A 19764-nucleotide genomic window follows, 5' to 3' on the forward strand; every position below is an offset into this window, starting at 1 on the left:
CTTTGCTTTCTCTCTACCTTAGTTTCTTCACCTGTGAAATGGGGACCATGATTATACCTATCTCATAGGAGTGTATGAGGATTGAGTTAATTAATGTAAAGGCCTCAGAAACAAAGAAAAGCTTAAAAAGGGTTGGCTGCTTTTATTGTTATTTAAATGTTAGAGTGTATTATTGTCAATAAAAACAAATATTAAAAAAGGAATAAATTGACTAGGCTCACAAGAGGTGCAAAAATATTTCCTCTCTGGTGGAGGAATGTCAGGACAGCCAACCCTCGCCCACCCATCCCAGCTGGGTCTCTCCTTCCAGCCCACCTCTATGTCCTTCCCCGGGCACCTGGCCATCACAGGGCAGACGGGCACCTGGCCATCACAGGGCAGAAGCCCCCCAACCCTCTGCTGTCCGAGGTGCTGAACCCTGGAGCTCTCGTTACCATCAGGACTGGCTTTCCAACTAAACTAGGATGGGCTCAGGCCCCCACTGGGGACACATAATCATGGCTGCTCGTTCACCTCCCCAAAATGTATTATTGAGGTCCTACTATGTGCCAGGCACTGTGGTAGGCCTTGGCGACACAACAGTAAACCAGACAGAAATGCCTGTTTTCCTGGGGTTACTTGATACACCCATGGTATGTACTGGTTGTGTGTCCTCTGACACCTGACTCAAGTCTGTCACACTGGGGGCAGTATGGTATCGACCACATACGGTGGTTGTAAAGAGTCCTTGAAAACGGGTCTCAAATGTCAAATGGAGATTGGAACCCCAAAAATGGATTCTTTCACCCCACCATCTCCAGGCCCCGGTGGTGACCCTGGAGCTGATCAAGCAGAACACCCCAGCCGGGAGGGTGCTGTGCACACAGCTGACATTTCTGCACATCACAGTGTCCTGGGCACCTTTGCACATAGTAGGTAATCAGTAAAAGCTGCTGGGCAGAGGGAGGGGGGAGAGCCACGTGCCCTTGGTCACCTGTTCTCCCGGGCCAAATCCTGCAGTTGTGTCCACTCCACGCTGTGTCCCTGCCCAGGCGATGGCAGGCCACGGCCCCATTCCGATTTCTCCAGGAGAGTGGCGTGTACTAAGGGTGACTGGTTAGGAGCCAGCAGTCCCCTCACACATTTTTCTAACTACCCTTGCCACCCCTCACACATTTTTCTAACTACCCTTGCAAAGCATTAACTCTCCCACGCTTCATGACAATACTTGGAGGTATTGCCAATAACTGCACCCATTGTATAGATGGAGAAACTTAACACACAGAGGTCCCACAGCTAAGGATGAAACCCCTGCACCAAAATGCCCTGTGGGTGCCAAATGCACCCCATGAAGACTTGCTTCTGCCCTGATCGGTTTAGCTCAGTGGGTAGAGCATTGGCCTGTGGACTGAAGGCTCCCAGGTTCGATTCCAGTCAAGGGCATGTACCTTGGTTTTCGGGCACATCCCCAGGAGGGAGTGTGCAAGAGGCAGCTGAATAGATGTTTCTCTCTCATCGACATTTCTAGCTCTCTATCCCTCTCTCCTCCTCTCTGTAAAAAATCAATAAAATATATTAAAAAAAAAAAAAAAAAAAAAGGAAGAAAAAGAAAAAGTGTGCCCATCTGTAAAATGGGCTGTTCTCTTGGCATTCGCTAGAAGTATTCTAGGGACTGAAGTCCCTGATGCACTCTCTTAGGTCACCTAGTGCTCAGGGACATAAAAAAAAGCCACAGGTGAAAATAAAAAACCAAAAATAAGAAAAGGTACTAGCCTGGCCGAATGGCTCAGTGGTTAAGCGTCAACCTATGAACCAGGAGGTCACAGGTTCCATTCCCAGTCAAGGCACATGCCAGGGCTAAGGGCTCAATCCCCAGTAGGGAGCATGCAGGAGACAGCCAATCAGATGTTTCTTTCTCTCCCTCTCCCTTCCTCTCTGAAATATACACAGAGTGGCCAGATTATTATGATCTCTGAACGCATAAGCTGGCCATTCAAGAGTGCGTGTTCATCTGCGTGTGTGTGTGCATGTGTGTGTGTGTTAGAGGCCCAGTGCATGAATTCGTGCATGGGTGGGTCCAGCCAGTTTAGCCTGGGGCAGTTGGCTGGCCTGCCTGCTAGACGAACTCCTAGTCAAGGGGACAATTTGCATATTAGCCTTTTATTATATAGGTTATACACTGAGATTATGCGTTCAGAGATAATAATCAGGCCACTCAGTGTATACATGTACACATACAGGTGCACAAAATTCATGGAGGGGGTTGTCCCTCAGCCTGCACCCTCTCCCATCTGGGACCCCTCGGGGGATGTCTGACTGCTGGTTTAGATCCGATACCTGTAGGATTGGGCCTAAATCGGCAGTTAGACATCCCTCTTGCAATCTGGGACTGCTGGCTCCTAACCAGTCACCTGCCTGCCTGCCTGCCAGATGGCCCCTAACTACTCTGCCTGTCAGCCTGCTCACCCCCAACTTCTGCCCCTTGTTGGCCTGATAACCCCCAACTTCCCCCCCTTGTTGGCCTACCCCCAACTGCCCTCCCTGCTGGCCTGATCGCCTCAACTGTCCCCATCTGCCAGCCTGCTTTCCCTCAACTGTCCCCCTCCCCCGCCCAGCCTGAAAACCCCCAACTGCCCTCCCCTCCTGGCCTAATCACCTCTAACTGCCTCTGCCTCAGCCCTGTCACCATGGCTTTGTCCAGAAGGTTTCCCAGTCTAATTAGCATATTACCCTTTTATTAGTATAATTTAAAAAAATATATATGTTATTGATTTTTTACAGAGAGGAAGAGAGAGGGATAGAGAGTTAGAAACATCGATGAGAGAGAATCATCCATCAGCTGCCTCTTGCACACCCCCCACAGGGGATGTGCCAGTAACCAAAATACATGCCCTTGACCGGAATCAAACCGGGACCCTTCAGTCCGCAGGCCAGCACTCTTATCCACTGATAATATATTTCGGCAATAATTTTTATTTTAAAAAGGGTACTAGTTCATGCTGTCTGTGTCCTGTTCTATTCCAAACATTTTGCATTTATCACTTGTTTATTCCCCTTTGGAGGGGGAGTCCCAACATTATGCCCATTTTATAGTTGAGAAAACGAGGTGTTAGAGGTGTGGCTTGCCAGGGTCACAGGGAGTGAGGGGCAGAGCTGGGAGGCCTGGCTAGAGCAGGTACTCTAGAAATACCAGCTGTATGCATTAATGAACCGCTGCGGTTGAGATGGGCTGCCAAACCACACTCTAGTCATCCCCTGCCAGAAGGATGGATAGAAAAGGCAGTGGGTCTTCACTGGAGACCGCCCCCCACCCCCAGATGACCTCTCCATGGTGGAGCTACCGTTCAAACCTCAGGTCACCTCCGCGCTGGGAGATGCAGAAGGGGCTTTCCACTCTGAGCCTCAGTGTGCCCATCTGTAAAATGGGCTGTTCTCTTGGCATTCGCTAGGAGTATTCTAGGGACTGAAGTCTGCGGGGTGCTTGGCACAGGGCTCAAGAAACAAGTGGCTGTTACCATTTTATTACTACTATTGTTAGAAAATAAACGTGACAGCTCCAGAGAGGTCAGGCCTGCCTGCCACGAGAAGCCCCAGGGAGAGTCTGGCCGGCTGGGCTGGGCGGGGGCATCACAGGAACTGAACAAAAGGCCTTCTCAGGGGAGAAGAGGCTGCTCCAGTCAGGAAATGGCCAGCTGGAGCGCTCAGCTGTGGCCCGAACCAGGGCGGGGGTGGTGCTGGGGAGGCTTCCTGGCCCTGTGGGGAGCCAGGCCGCAGGAAGGTGGTCTCCTTCTGGGGCCTCAGCCCAGGTGGTAGCCGTTTATTGCACACTTACTACGTGCCAGGCACTTACTGTGTGCCAGGCATGGAGGATGAGCAACTGATTAGATATGCCAACCCGGGGATCAGGGGCTAAAAAGCTCTTGGCAAAAAGCATTATTAATCACCCAGAGGTTCCCATGAGCATCTGGGAGCCGGGCAGCCAGAGGGATGAACAGTTTCCACACAGGGTCCCCCACACACCTGCTCCGCTTACTCTTCTGAGACAGGGAGTTCCCAGTTATGGGGGAGGGCTCCAGGATTCCCCCAAATCCCCGCAGCCAACACACGGAGATGATGACAGCTTCCTTCATGGCCATCCGCGGTCAGGACAGGGACGGTCTGCCTCCGTGCCCACTGCTGAGCCTCAGCCTGCCGTCCGCTGTCCCCTGCTCAGGCGGCCCCATGCTGAAGAACCCTGGAGCCTCACCGAGTCAGGGAGATAGAGGCCCTTACGCAGCTGGGAGTCCTGGCTCTGAGCGGTGGGGCCCATGACCCCAGCGATCGGGGCTCTCAGACGCGCCTCCATCCAATCAGCCTGGGTAATGCAATCTCGGCAAGCCAGCACTTCCCTTTTAATTATCAGGCCCAGGTGCAGAGGAGGCCCTTCCCCACTGTGGGAATTCCACCTGCCAAGGCTTGAGGAGGATATTTTAAATTGTGGTAAATGAAATTAAAATGAGCCAGTCTTAGCCTCTACTGTCCCCTAGGTACACAGCGCCCCTGGCCCCTGCTCACAGATGCTTGGGCAGGAAGTCTCAAACCATCTGTGACACCTCCTCCAGGGAGGCCTCCAGGTTGATTCCAGGCCAGAGGGAGCACTTCTGTCTTTCCCACCCACAGCACTTTCTATAGGAGCCCAGACCCTCTGCCCAAGGAGCCCTGGTGGGGGTGCCCAACTCTCTAGTTGGGGGATTCCCACACACTTCCTGGCAGGCGTCCTGCTGCCCTTTCACAGCAGTAAAGCCGGCAAGGCTATGGAGAAGTATCTTGGAAGTAGGGAACAAAGGTTCTGGGGCCCCAGGGAGGCTGAGGTGGGGACTGCCAGGCCCTTGGCCGCCAGCGGGGCCCTGATGCACTCTCTTAGGTCACCTAGTGCTCGGGGACATTTATCAGCCCAGCGCAGTCTGCCAGACAGGAAATGTCCTCTGCTTCCTCTGCCTCCGCCCCCAGTCTGACACTCCGGACCCCGGCCAGGCGTGGGGAGGTGGGGAAAGACAGGGACCATCCCCCCTCCCCCCCCCCCCCCGAAGAATGGGCAGTCCTTTCCAAACCCCACCCCCTCCCAGTCGCAGCACGTGACTCCTGCCAGTTGACTGCCCCAGCTGGAGGGGAGAAGGGTGGGACCCTAACAAGGGGAAGCATCTCAACAAGCTCCCACCCCAATCAGTGGTGCCCTCCAAACCCACCCCGCTCTGCCTCTCCCCACAGGCATCGCCCGCTCCGGGGCCTTCCTGTGAACTGGAATTCAAAGACCAGATTCCTTGCCAGTTCTCCATGTCCACCTCCCCCAATCGCATTTCCAGTCCCCTGGTCCCCCAAGGCCAGTCTCTCCCCCTCCCCCCCCCCCCGCGCCCCTCCCTCGTCAGGCGCCCTGTGAGTCAGCTCCCGGTGAGCAGGGCACTGACTTCCTCCCTCCCAGGCCTCCCCGGGGACAGACGGGGCAGTGGCAGGCTCCCCCTGGCCAGCCAGGGTGGGGGCCCACATCCGGGCAGGCCCCCAGAGGCTCCGGCCGGCTCACAAGGAAGCCTGCAGCCCCGCCCCCACCGCCGACCCCTGACAGGGTGGCGTGGGAGGAAAAATCTTCCAGCCATCTGCTCAGCTGCCGGGTTTCCGGCCGGGGCAGGCCAAGGGACGCCAGGAGGACTGCGCTCTCTCCTGGGGAAGTGCCCCTTGCCCTGCGGGGAGGAAGAACGCTGGCCAGCGGGACCCTGGAGCCCTGACCAAGGAGAGCCGGTCACCCGGGCTCCGGGGCCTAAACAAGCAGTCTCCAGCTGTGGCCTCTGGACCCGCCTAGTCCCCCAGGGACCCCAGGCCCCCAGAAGCCAGGAGCTGGGGCACAGGGCTCCTGGGTCCAATTAGGCCTGACTCAGCTAGTGACCCCAGCTGAGTCACTTCCCCCGGACAGCCTGCCCGCCTCAGTTTCCTCGGGGAGGACAGGCGGCTGGGAACGCGGTCTGGCTGGGAACGAGCAACTTGCCTTACACCTTTGGACTCTGCGAGGCGGGCTCTCCCGTCTGCCAGATGGAGCAGCTTCCTGCCCCACCCAGTCCCAAATGCTGAGCAGGCAGGGCCCCCTGGGGACTCTTTTCCCTGGAAACCAGGCAATTAAGTGCCAACCCCCTCTTGGGCATCGATAGCAGCAGCTCCCACTTATCGATCACTGACCATGCCAGGCATGTGCACGCCTCGTCTTGTGCTGTCCTCGATGAGGAAACCGGTGGCTCAGAGAGGTTAAGGGACATGCCCAAGGTCACACAGCCAGCGAAATTATTCCCAGCACTCTGTGCCAAGCTCACACCCTGGGAACGCGAGCTCATACCCCTTGGAGAGGCAGCGCTTCTTGGCTCCCAGAAGGGCGAGGGAAGCCCAGAGAAGTTAGGTCACTTGCCCAAGGCCCCACAGCTACAAGCCAGCAGAGCCCATACTTGGCTTCAAAGCCCACGCTGCTACCAGGGAGAAGTAGGAACTGAACAGGAAAGTTAATAATAACGATAACAATAATAATAATAATATCTACTCAGTGCCAGGCGCAGCACTCAGTGCTTTATGTGCCCTGTGTCTGCCACTCAGAGTGGGTGGGGGTTTAGGCCTGGCAGCGGGAGCGCCTCCAGCCCCACCCCCCTCTGCTCAGGGAGAAGTTCCATGCAGGAGGGGAGGGTGTTCCGGCTGGCCCAGCTGGACCCAGCCAGCCAAAGGGCCCACAGACCGAGCTCCTGCCCAGCACCCGCTGGGCCCAGGCGGCTGCCACATCGGAGTGGCTCTTCAGAATCTGGTTTGTATTAGAAAGTCCCTGTCAGAGGAGGCTCGTGCCCAGGGTTCAGAAGAGTGGGGATGGGAGAACCTGGCAGGAGAACAAGCAGAGCTACATCATGACAAACTGTAAGGACAACCTCGCCTGTTAGTATTCCTCCTCCTGATCACATCACTGTAAACACTTGGTGTGTTCGCTCGTTTATGGCTCCAGAGACCCGAAGATATAGGCCCATTCCCATTTGACAGGTGAGAAAACTGAGGCTGGGGGGGGGGGGGGGTTAAGCAAGGTCTCATAGCCAGGAAGCACCATCTGCTCCTCCTTCAGAGTTCTTTTCCCCAAGATTCAGGAAACCTCTGAGCTTCCACACCAATGATGGCCGTGATAAAATCACCACCTCTGCCTATAATTGAACCCTTTCTCTGCCAGGCAGCAGGTGCTTCTCCTATGGCTCATTAAGTCTTACCACAAACCTGTTATTACCCCATTGAACATAATAGGAAGCTGAGGCTGTCACCCGCCCCCACCCTCAGCTGGAAAGAGGCAGCGAGAGATTTGAATCTAAGCCTCTAGAATGCTCCTCGGCCACGGCTAAGCCCTGGAAGGTCCTCGGACCCCAGCAGTTAATACCTCAGACCGGCCCCTTCCCAGCCTAGCCTCGGCCTCTGGAGTCCACAGGGACTCCGACAAGTTCTAGGAATGTTCACCCTTTGGCTAGGAAGGATTTTCCCTCCCAGAGGGGGGCTGTGGGAAAAGGCTCAGAAAACGTGTATTAAAAACCCTTCCAATTTCCCCAACAGGCCCTGGCCTCTCATCCGCTGACCCCCAGGCCGCCCAGGCGGCCTCTGCCTGCTCTCCCCCAATTAGGGCTGGGCCCCCGCCCCCACAGGTCCCAGGAGCCCTCAGAGCTGTTTCCGCTCTGGCAGCCAGGTCAGTGATGGCAAATCCAGACACAACTCGAACCCACAACCCTGGCAGGGCCCTGAGGCTGGGCTACAAGTGGGAATGCAGAAGGGGCTGGCGGTCCAGCTGAGCCTGGCAGCTGGGAGGTGTCAGGGGATGCTCACCTCCCAAGCAAGGGGGGTGCGGATCAGATCTCGGCCCCTCCTGCCCCCAACGCTGGGCCTTGGCCCTGCAGACACTGCACTGCCAGGCCCTCTCCCCTGAAGCCCCTGCCCGCACCCCAATTTCACTTCCTCCCACCAGGGCCCGCCTGGCCGTGTCCCTCCCGGGAGGTCCCCAGCTGCAGGCAGTGACCTCCTCACCTACATCACAGTGGCCCCGGGAATGGGGAAGAGAAACAGGAGAATGAGGAAACTAAAGAAATAAAGAAGCCGGACAGGCAGATACAGTTCCTCAAATGTAGTCCCATCATCCCAAAAGCCCCCGTGGCCAAAGGGAGGAGGGGGATTTCTTCCCGGGGCGTTAAGGCCTCTGAGATACCTCCCAGCCCTGCGGGTCTGTCAGTCCAACGCAGCCCCCACACCCCCCCTTTATTTTTTTGGTGGGAGGGTTCCCCAGGAGCCTCGGGAGCCCCAGCTCCCGGTTCTTAGGGTCCTAGACCAGAGAGACCCAGGCCTGGAGCTTTCTAACCCTTGTGAGCCTCTAAATTCAGTGGCACGGGGGTACCTGACCCCGCTCACCCCCACCATGCGAGGAGTGGGGAAGAGGGGCTCCTAAAATCGGGGTGCTACCCTGGCAGCCACATGGCCTGGCCTGGGGGAGAGGAGAGGCTGGCTGCGGCCGGAGGGCTCTCCCGTTCTCACAGCCTCAGTTGGACTACTTTCACTTTCAAGGTCGCAAACGGTGACCCCCGACCCTCCCTCCCGGGCACAAGCTGAGCGGGAATGCCGCCCTCGAAGGCCGGGCTCCCTCAGGAGGCGGAGGGGGTGTTGGCCCTACCCTGGCTCAGCACCTCCCTGGGCGCCTGGCTGCCCCATTACATCCCAGCACGTGGGTGAGTGGGTGGGGGTGTCGCCCGGAGGGTCACCCCGGAACACCACGCGAGGCAGCTGCCGGACAGCACTGTAGCCGCTGTGAGTGCGCAGGCACCGGACAGGCTGGCCGTGGGCCTCCGGCTCCCCACGAAAGCCCTCCCTTCCCCAGGACGAGGGCGCCGGCGGGCGGGCTCACCTGAGAGAGAGGGGGTCCGGGCCCGGCCGGCCCATGGCGTCGCGCGCCCCCGGCCCCTCGGAACCGCGAGGGGGGCGGGCGGGCCCCCGCCCCGGGCACGTTCGCTCCCGCCGCGCGCCGGCTCCTGGCTCGCGGCTCGCTCGAGCGGGGCTCAGGCAGGAAACCCGGGCTCGGAAAATGGCCAGCGTCTCATCATTTCCGCCGCCAGCGCTTGACAGTTGCGGGAGGAGGATGCGCCCCCGGGCCGACGCCGCCGGGGAAACTTGGCTGCCGCCGCCGCCACCGTTGCCACCGCGGGCCGCGAGAGTCCAGGCGGGCGGCCGGGCGGAGGCGGAGGCGGAGGCGGAGGCGGTGGCCCGAGCCCATGCCGCCCCGCGCCGTTATGTAAAGAGGAACCGGCGGTGCTAGCGGAGCCCGGCGGGGGAGGGAGGGCGGCCACGGCAGGGGCGGGGCGGGGCGGGGCGGGGCCGGCCCTGGGCGGGGCCACGCGGAGCCCGCCCCTGTCCGGCCACCGCGAGCCAGGCCCCGCCGGGGAGGCGGGGCTTCGCGTGGCCCCGCCCACCGGCCCTGCTTCCCGACGCCGAGCAGGTCCCTAGTCTCGAACGTGAGCCGGGCGGGAGGCGGGGCCTCGATAAGCCACGCCCCTTTTGCCCACCCGGGTTTGCCTCGCGCGGCCTAAAGGGAACGAACGGCCCGAGGGGCGGGGAAACTCTGGCCCTGCCCACGTAGCGCCCGCCTATCACCGAGTGCCTCCGCTGGCGGGGGCGTGGCCAAGTAGGGGAGGGGCCTGAGGCGGGGCGGGGCCGAGCTGCTCAGCCTGGAGGGGGCGCGGCCCCGCCGACTCTCCCACCGACCCCTCCCCCTCCCCCCCGCCCCCAACAGGGCCTTATCAGCACGCGCGGGTCCAGCCGGTGCAATAGCTGCGGCAGCTTTCATCATCGCCTGGGGAAGGATCCCGGCCCCCCCGTACCCCCGGCTCTGCTCTTGCCTCAGCCCGCGCCTCTATCCGACCACCCGTCACCCCGCGCCGGGAGTGCATCTTTTTCCAGGAAGCTCTCCGGGGCCGCCGGCCTCCCATGCCCTCGGGGCTTCCCTCTCTGCCCTCCCCCGGACGACTTTCATTTTCTGTGGGGTGAGATTGACGGTGGGGTTCCCCCTAGTCTGAGGTGGCGCGGAGGCTCAGCCAGCCTCCCTCCAGCACTCGGGAGGAGGGAGAAGAATGCCTATTCTTCTCTCCCTCCCAACCGGAAACAAGCGCTCACGCCCCCAGCCACCGGGGCCACATCACCCCTTCCCAGACCGCTTAGTGCTCTATTCCACCGCCTCCCCCTCTTACTGGTCTTGGGCAAATGACTAGACTTCTCCATACCTCGATTTCCTCATCTATGAAATGGAAACCATACGAGAGTACCCACGCCCATTGGGTTCCTGTGAGGATTGAATGAGTTTAATGCATTAAAGCAGTTAGCACGGAGTTCTGCCCCCGGGGAAAACGCTACTGCATTAGTGTTTCTGAATAATCGAGACTACTCCTGCTGCTGCAGCAGCAAGGGGTTCCCCGGAAAGTGGGGATTTCCAGACTCCACCCAGATGGGGGGGGAGACGGGTGGGCTGAAAAATCCTTATAACTTTGAAGGGACTGGCCACAAACATGTGCTTTCCACAAGTATGTGTCAAATATCTACTGACTGGCAGGCCCTGTTCTAGGTGCTGGGGACACAGCAGTAAACAAAACATCTCCCTGGGGGCAAAACTCCATGCTCACTGCTTTAACACATTAAACTCATTAAAGTGAACAAAACACATCCCTGCTCTCATTCCGGTGGGTGGGGGCGGGGGATGAAGAGCAGAGATAAATAACTGGGATCGTGTATTATGAAGATGTCAGTACAATGACAGGATGGAGAGTGGAAATACACTGTCTTAGACCGGAGGTTCAGGAAGGACCTCTCTGAGGGGCTAACATTGGAGCTGAGAGCATATCTCTGCCCCCCCTCCCCCCCCAAAAAAGCAGGTAGGATCCAGGCAGGATAAGGTCTGAGGGAAGGACATTCCAGACCAAAGGTACAGCAAGTGCAAAGGTCCTGAGGTGGAAATAAGCCTGGTGTGTTGGAGGAAAGTCAGGAAGGCAGTGGCGATACCTAGACTGGTGGGAAAAGATGGAGCTGGAAAGGCGGGCCTGTTACCTAGAGACCGGGAGATAGTGGCGGCAAGTTTGGGCAATAGGGAGCCATGAAGGGTTTTGAGCCGAAGGGTCTGTTTAACTTTGGATTTGAGCTTCATAGACCACAGTTGGGAACCCGTTAGGAGGGAACCCCAGTGATTTTCACGCCCCTGTGAGGATGTGGGACAAGGGTGTGGGGAGACAGGTACGAGGGAAGCCTAAATTATCCACCCGGTATTATCTCTCTATTCCATTTGGGGAGACCGAGGGCCAGAGAGAGCAGTTACTTGCCTGCAGTCACACAGCTGCGGGTGAGGCCAACCTAGCTGCCAGGTACACAGCAGTTGTCAAATGGTTGCTGAGATCTGCCAGCCACAAGCACTTTCCCTCTCACTGCCCAGACGGCAGTTCTGCTGACTTAAATGGAGACTTGCGGTTCTTCCCCTGTTTAATCACCGCGCAGCCTTCTCTCTCGCACCAGATTTCTCTGAGGCCCAAAGTGGTTTTCCTTCTCGCTAACTTTCCACAGGCGTCCCCTTCAGAACCGGCTTCTTGTTTCAGTGCGCTCTGCAGCGGAGACTTCTCATTTCGTGATTTTCCTTAGAAAGGCAAACGGTTTACAGCGAATTGCCCTCCCGTCGCCTTACCTTGCCCTAGATTTGAAAGCCTCCAGCTCAGAGCAGCGATTCTTCTACTCCCGAGGCTGGCTGGCTGTGCCTCCTCCCACGCCACAGGTTGCTAGGGCCCAAAGAGAAAGAGGTTTATTTGAATTCCCCAAACACGCACGGAGGTCTGATGGGAGCCGGTCCCACAGCCCTTCCTTCCACCTGCTGCCTGCCAACTCCCAGGGGCCAGAGACGCTGAGGATTCATAACAAAACAATGGTCGATGGCAATGTTAATAAGTACTTATTAATACCATTAATAACTAACATTAGCAAAATGGAGGTTAATATGTACAGGATTAATAATAAACGGGTTGATAACAATAAATAAAATAATGTAACAATAGTTAGTAGGTCTAGTTAATAATAATACTATTAACTATTACAAAGTTAATAGCAAACATAAAATAACAGTAGGGCCAAAACCAGTTTGGCTCAGTGGATGGAGTGTCAGCCTTCAGACTGAAGGGTCCCAGGTTCGATTCCGGTCAAGGACAGGTACAGTGGTTGCAAGCACGTCCCCAGTACGAGGTGTATAGGAGGCAGCTGGTCATCGATGTTTCTAGCTCTCTATCCCTCTCCCTTCCTCTCTGTAAAAAAAAAATCAATAAAATATTTAAAAAATAAAATAACAGTAGGATATTAGTAGCAATGATAAATAGGATAATAGCAGGTCAGGGGTTAATAGTAATAATAGGAACTAATGGTTACAGGATTCATAATAATAAACATAACATAACAATAGGTCAGTCATAAGATTAATAATAAATGCAATGTAATAACATAATCATAGTTAACAGTTCTAGGGCTAACAATACAGCAATTAATAGCTATAGGATTAATAGTAAATATGAGAATAACAATAAGCTAGCACAGGATTAACAGGAACAGATATAACACTGTAAGTACACTGGTTAACAGATACATGGTTAATCCTACAAGTAACAGTCCTGGAGGCTTGCCTGATGCACCAGTGCTGGCAAAGGGAGCTTTCTGTGATGATGGGGATGTTTCACCCGGGCTGTCTGATACGGTCAGAGGCTACACACGCTGCACATGTGGCTCCTGTCACCGAGGGATGGGCTTTTATAACTTCATTTGATGTTGATGGATTAAAACGTCAGTAGCCGTGGGAGGCTGCCACCGAAAGGCACTGTCTGTGACCGGACAGCCGGTTCTCACCCGATGCTGGATCTGCTGACCTCTTGCTTTCGGACTTCCAGGCTCCAGAACTGTGAGAACTAAACCTCTGCTGTTTCTAAGCCACCCCGTCCCTGGTATTTCATTATCATGGTACAAACAGACTTAAGTCAGAAAGATTGGTATCGGGAAGTGGAGGTGCTGCTGTTACGAATACTCAAAAAGGTGGAGGCAGCTTTGGGACTGAGCGGTAATGGGTAGGGGCTGGGAGAAGCCTACATGGCTATGAGCTGACCACGAGGGCCCTTCTGGTGAGGGCCCAGGGAGAAAAGAGGAGGGCTGCAGGAAAAGACGTCCAAGGTGATGGAGGAATGACCCAGGGGCCTTTTGGAGGCCCTATGGCAGAAGGGCCTTTGTGGCAGAAGGATTTTTACGGAGAAGCTGCCCCTGCGGCTCCGCTCAGGTCTGTGCTGTGCCCAGAAAAGCTGTGGGGGGTGTGGCTGTCTCCACCTAGATTCCTGAAGGGCTGCCAACAGCACACCCCAGGCAGAGGGCCACCTCAGGGCGGGGCTGTCCCTGAGCGCCCTCGTCTGACACCCTCCGGCAGAGTCATGGGCCGGGGCTGCCCCTGCACCTCCAGTCTGGGTAGAGCCACCTGCTTACCAGCCCAGCCCTGGAACCCTGCTGCCAGGGCTTCCCCTAAGAAAGCCATGGATGGGTACGGAGCCTTGGGAGGCAGAAATGCCATCCTGGTGTGGCCAGAGGCAGGATTCCCCCAGCCCAGTGGTCCAGAAGGTGGGACCACGGTCCCAGCAGGCCTGGAGGGCAGAGCATCGAGCCAAAGAGCCTTAAGGATCGGGACTTCTCAGGACCTGCCGCTCCTCTCTTCCTTTCTGTGTCTCCCTTTTGGAACGGGAGTGTCTATCCTATAATGGCCTTCCTTTGTGTTGGGAAGCACATAACACGTTTGATTTCACAGGAGGAGAGGAATTTACCTCAGAATGAGTCTCATAACTGACTTAGATTCAATTTTGTATTTAAATTTTAAAAATATATATTTTATTGATTTTTTTTACAGAGAGGAAGGGAGAGGGATAGAGAGTTAGAAACATCAATGAGAGAGAAGCATCGATCAGCTGCCTCATGCACACCCCCTACTAGGGATGTGCTTGCAACCAACGTATATACCCTTCAGTCCACAGGCTCTATCCACTGAGCCAAACAGGGTCAGGGCTGTATTTAAAAGTTTTTAAATTGATTTTTAGATAAAGAGGAAAGGAGCGTGAAACATCGGTTTGCTGTCCCAATTATTCATGCAGTCCTGGGTTGCTTCTTGTATGTGCCCTGACAGGGGTTCCCGCAACCTTGGCTTAGTGGGACGATGCTCTACCAGGCCAGGGAGAGACTTTGCTTTTTTTTTTTTTTGCTACTAAGTTAGGGAGTAATTTGCTACACTGCACATAGCTAATACCAAGTTCGAGGGTTGCAGAACTCCAGCTCTTAACTTACCTACTGTGCCCAAATAACAAGGATGGTGATGGTGGTAACAGAATTAATCATCCTTAGAGCATTATGTGCCACTATGCTCTAATTAGAGCACTATTTTGAGGGCTTTACAAGGATCAACTATTTAATCTTCCCAACAACTGTATGAAGGATAGATTATTATTTCTCTCCATTTGACAGAGGAGGAAACTGAGGCACAGAGAGGTGACATGACCTGCCAAGTCCCCAGGCTGGAAAGCGGCCCGGCAGAGGTTGACACTCAGTCTCTGGAATTATGCCCTCGGCCCAGTGGCCGCGCTCACCACCCCCACCCCGCGGGCCCCCAGCCCGGCCCCAGAGCTGCCAGCCACCCCCTCTTCCGCCCGGGGAATCTGGTTTCTGCGGGGAAGTGACTCAGTGGCGTGAGGCCCCACAGATAATTATTCACTTCCAATCCCGGTAATTAAAGGTCCTAATGGCTCCGCAGAGGACGGACAACCTAGTTACTCCGGCGGCCTCCGCCTCTGCCCGGGTTCTGCACGGGCCGCACGAACTTCCAGGGCTCACGCTTGGCCAGAATCCCGGGCTGCGGGCCCAGCGGGCGGCGGGCGGCGGGCGGCTCGCGCGGGGCTCTAGCGCCCCCTGGTGGCCGCGGGATGGCGGAGGCCTGGGGAGTGGCTTCCTGGACGGGCCTTAGCTTCAAGCTCCCCTGGAACCTCTGGCTCCTAGATTCCCCTTCCTCTCCCCCACCCCCAGGCTTCCTGGAAGCCTCCCAGGTTCCAGGAAAGATGCCTTATAATCCACCATCAAACAGCTATCAAGGCCAAGAGCACGAGTTTGGGGCATGGTGTAAAGCTTGCCTTTCTTTCTTTAGCGCTGGCTCTGTCACCCAGGGCAAGTGACTTGGGTTCTCTGAGCCTCAGTTTCTTCATCCATAAAATGGGAATAAGGGATGAACTTACCTTATAGAATGGTAGTGGAAATTAAGTAAAATAATCCATCTAAGTGCTCAATAAATGCTATTATTATTATTATTATTATTAATTTCCGAGACACAAATCTCTTGTTAATGAATGTGCCATGTCTCTTCCCAGCTCTCCATGGTTCCCATTACCTTATAAACGTCAGACACCTCAGCCTGACATTCCAACCCCTTTAACCCAAAAGGTCTCATCTCATGACAATATCCACCAAACACCCTGCACGGGACTTCTTTTTGTCCCATTTTGTGTTTCCAGACCTTTGCCCATACTATTATATTCTCACTGCCTGATATTCTCTTTCTCTTTCTTCTGCTTGGAAGATTCCTCTACATCCTTTAACACTACCTGAAATGTGACCTCTGCCTGAAGTCGACCCTGGTTGCCTCCCCTGTACCAAGCCTCTAAGGCACATGTGTCAAACACAAGGCCCGCGGGCCAAATCCAGCCCGCCAGGCCTTGCAATGTGGCCCGCACCGCGCTGTCATCACTGCACTCCGCTGTCAGTTTATGACATTGTCAGTTTATGACTGTTCAGTAAACCATTCGGCCCGCGATTTAGGCTGGATTTTAGATTTTGGCCCCTTCTCTGATTGAGTTCGACACCCCTACTCTAAGGGCTGGGAGAGGGCTTGTCCCTTACGGTGAAATTACTCATTCCTTTGTTGGTGTTAAACCCCTCAAAAGTTTTTGGTTTTTAATTCATATTTTAAACTAAAATGGTTAAATTGTAAATTTCCCCCAAGAGCCCCTATATTTTGATATTCTTGACCTGCAGATACTGACTTAGTTGTTTTTAAACCTGTCTATTACTCAAAGATGTTTGAATTGCCAACCAAAATTTGTAAGCAGAAACAGAACAACAAACTTGTAAGCAGGAGTACTTACGATGTGCCAATGCTGTGTTATTACCTGAAGGGGCAGCAGGTGTAGACTCACGCTCCAGACTGCCTGTATTCAAACCCACTTGTTCGTTGCCTAAGTTCAGGCAAGCCATTTCGACTTGGTTTCTTTACCTGTAAAACGGGGGTGGTCATTGGTCCTACTTCTCAGTGTTGTCATGAGAAGCAAAATACATAGTAAAAGTGTTCAGTAAATGTTACCTGTTGTTCTTGAAATCCTTCACAAAATCTTATGAGATGGAGACGGTTACTTCTTCAGTTTTACAGATGAGGAAACCAAGGCACAGAGAGGTGAAGTGACTTGCAGGAGGTCACACAGCTTTTGAAAATGGCAGAGTGGGGATTGGAACCCAAATATGTGCCTTAAATACATTAATTTCCAGCTCAAAGCATGGTTACAAGTTGCTCTGAGTTGGAGCTAAAGGTGTCATCACCACCAAACCAGTATTATATAAAACGTTAAAGGGTCTTCTTTAAGAGGAAGAGAAAGATAAGACATATGAACAATAAAATGGCAATAAATATGCACTTATCAAGAATTAAATTTAAAAAACACACAAAATAAACAAGCAGAACAGAAACAGACTCATAGATACAGAGGGCATTTTAAATATATATATTTTTATTGATTTCAGAGAAGAAAAGGGAGAGGGAGAGATAGAAATATCAATAATGACAGAGAATCATTGATCGGTTGCCTCCCGTAAGCCCTACCTCAGGGATAGAGCCTGTAAGCCGGGCATATGCCCTGACTGGGAATCAAACCGTGACCTCCCAGTTCAAAGGTCGACACTCAACCACGGAGCCACGCCGGCTGGGACTTAGTGGTCATTATCAAGGAGCAGGTGAAACTCCGGGGAAGTTTAAATTGAGCTCCTTGGGAGGAAGTACTTGGGAATTTGGGGTCTGCGGCAGAAGACAGAAGAAGGGGTTTGGGGAGGGGGAATGAGAGGATCCATAAATTATGGAAGGGACGAGGAGAAGAGTTGACAACGCCATCTTTGAAGGCGGGCCTCTTAAATCCTCCGTTTGACTCTATGGAATGAGCTAGCAAGACCTTCCAGGTCTCCATGCTTTCAGCAAAACTTGCTCACACACAGGACCTGGGTCTCCGGCTGGTGGCGCACAGGCCCCTGCTTCCCCCAACATGTACCAGCGGAGGGGGGCCTTCCTATCACTTTCCCTCCCCCACGGCCCCCCCCCCAGCCTGTGGGCTGGGCCAGGTGTCTGTGGTGGAGGACAATTTCAGTTCCTTCTTGGGGCTGGCTGGTCCTAACCACTTCTGGGGTGGGGCAGCCGCTGTGGAAGGAAACCCGCCCTCAGGCCCAAGCTCGGACCACCCCGCCGTGTCTCCCTGTGTCTCCCTGCCGGGGGCCGCCCAGGGTGGGGGTGGAGAGAAAGGGTCGGGAGGCTGAGGTCTGGGTGTGAGATGGCGGGTCCTGTGTGTGGGCACCTTCCTGGGAGGAACTGGCTCAGCCCTGAGTCATGGCCCCGTCATCCGGCGCCTAGACCCTGGCAGGTGCCGGGCCAGCACTGGAGACTCAGCTGTGAGCAAAGCAGACAGAACTCCCTGTGCTGGCGGCCCTCCCTTCTGCCCGGGGGCGGTGGGCACGTGCCCAGGGTAGGCACAGTTTTCAAACCCGGGGACGCGACCTACAGCGGGCCTGCGCTGGTGTTTCCCCTGCTTCACTGCCTGTGCCTTCTCACTCCTCCTCCCCCGCCTTAGGCCTCCCCGATCCCCTCCCGCCTCCTCAGCCTCCCTCTGCTCCGGCCACACTGACTGCGGGGCAGGTCTCTTGCTTCTGAGCCTTTACACGTGCTGCTCCCTCCGCCCTTCCCTCTGGATATCGGCATGGCTTGTGCCCTGGTTCGATTCAGGTCTTTTCCCCAAAGCCACCTTCCCCCGGCCCCTCCTCGTGAACACGGCCGCACCACCGTGCTCATCCACAACCTAGAGGCTCCTCCCTGCTTTCCTTTTCTCCCTGACCGACCCCTAACGTCAGTCATCCATGTGCTGGATGAATGTTGCTCTTTTATTTTTCCCCCCTCTGGCAAGGGAGGGCAGGATCCCTTGTCGGTCATTCAAAAAGTAACTATTTATTGAGGAGGAATTCACATGACATAAAACTGACCGCTTTGAAGTGAATTCACGACGCTGTGCAACCACCACCTCTATCCAGCACCCAAACATCTGCATCCCCCCAAAGCACCCCCGCCCCACTCAGCACCCACTGCCTGGCAAGGACGGGTCTGCTGGTCTGCTTCCTGTCCCCGCGGACACTTCAGACCAGCGGAAGCACACAGCCCGTGGCCTGTGTGTCTGGCTTCTTTCCCTCAGGATCATGTTTTCCAGGTCCATCTACACGGCAGCATGTGCCGGTGCTTCGCTCCTTTCCGTGGCTGAGTAGCATTCCGGGGCACGGATGGACCACGTTTCATTCATCCGTTCACCCACGGATGGAGATTCGGGTTGTTCCCACCGTTTGGCTATTGTAAGCAGAGCTGCGACGCACCTGCATGTGGTTTGTCTGTCTTTTGAACGTGTGTCCTGGTGTCTGGGACACCGTAGTGCTCACCGGACATTGGTTCAGAGAATGACTGATGGGAGGAAACAAAGGCGCTCGCCGTGGCGGGGTGGGGTTGGGGTCCTCTCCTTCCCGGAGGCGGGGACGGCTAAGGGAAGTGTGGGAGGGACACGAGCAGGTGCAAAGGTGCAGGGCGCTGTGCGTTCCCAGAACAGAGGGAAGCCAGGTGGCCGAGGCTGAGGAAGGCAGGGGGTCGGAGACTGTGTGGAGTGGCCGGAGGGGTGAGCAGAGGCCAGGACAGATCCCTCCCAGGAAGGAGCCTGGACTGGCTCCTGCCACAGTGGGGAGCCATGGAAAGGATCTGGGCAAGAAAGCGCCATCACTGGATTTAAGTTCACTGGGATCCCTCCAGGGGAACGGATTCAGGGGGTTCAGGGACCGGAGAGGCAGAAGGGAGAGCCGAGAGCAGGTTTCCGCAGCGGCCCTGGTGGGGCAGACGGGCGGCCTGGGCTGGGGAAGTGGCAGTGGAAATGCAGAAGTGACAAACTCAAGACAGGATTTGGAGGTAAAATAGTCAGAACTTGGTAACGGGAGCCGCGACCCAGGACCCAGTTCTGGTTCCCAAGTTCCCCTGCCCTGCCCTGAATCACTGCCTCTTTTCCAGCCTCTGCAGCGCCAGCCACAAAGATGCCTTGCTGTTCATAGTCAGAAGGTGAAAACCACCCAATGTCCATCAACGGGTGAAGAAGCAGACAAAACATGGTCCCTCCGGGCCATGGAATGGCCCTCATCCGTGCAGGGAGGAGGCGCTGGACGCGGTGGGAGGGGGGAGCATGGTCACATGATGCTGAGGGAGAGAAGCCAGACACAGGAGGGCACGTGTCCTGTGAGTTAGTTTGTATGAAATGTCCAGGATAGGTAAATCCACACAGGAAGAAGGGCATGACTACTAATGGATGTGGGTTTTACTGTGCAGTGGCAGAATGTTTTGGAACTAGACAG

The 19764-nt window shown here is 55.3% G+C and overlaps 1 protein-coding gene across 2 annotated transcripts in view; it reads right to left on the reverse strand.

Annotated features, from left to right (window-relative positions):
- The window catches only part of SH2B3 (SH2B adaptor protein 3), a 32055-nt gene extending 22704 nt beyond the window's left edge, over positions 1-9351 (reverse strand). The window contains exon 1 of one of the 2 annotated variants that reach the window (XM_084868040.1): positions 8903-9351. The gene's annotated coding sequence lies outside the window, so the exon portion shown is untranslated. The remainder of the gene's footprint in view (positions 1-8902) is intronic. The other variant, XM_084868041.1, reaches the window with a different exon arrangement.
- Positions 9352-19764: the final 10413 nt, after the last annotated feature.

This window comes from Pipistrellus hanaki (assembly GCF_964339955.1).
Source record: "Pipistrellus hanaki genome assembly, chromosome: 19".
Classification (NCBI taxonomy): Eukaryota; Metazoa; Chordata; class Mammalia; order Chiroptera; family Vespertilionidae; genus Pipistrellus; species Pipistrellus hanaki.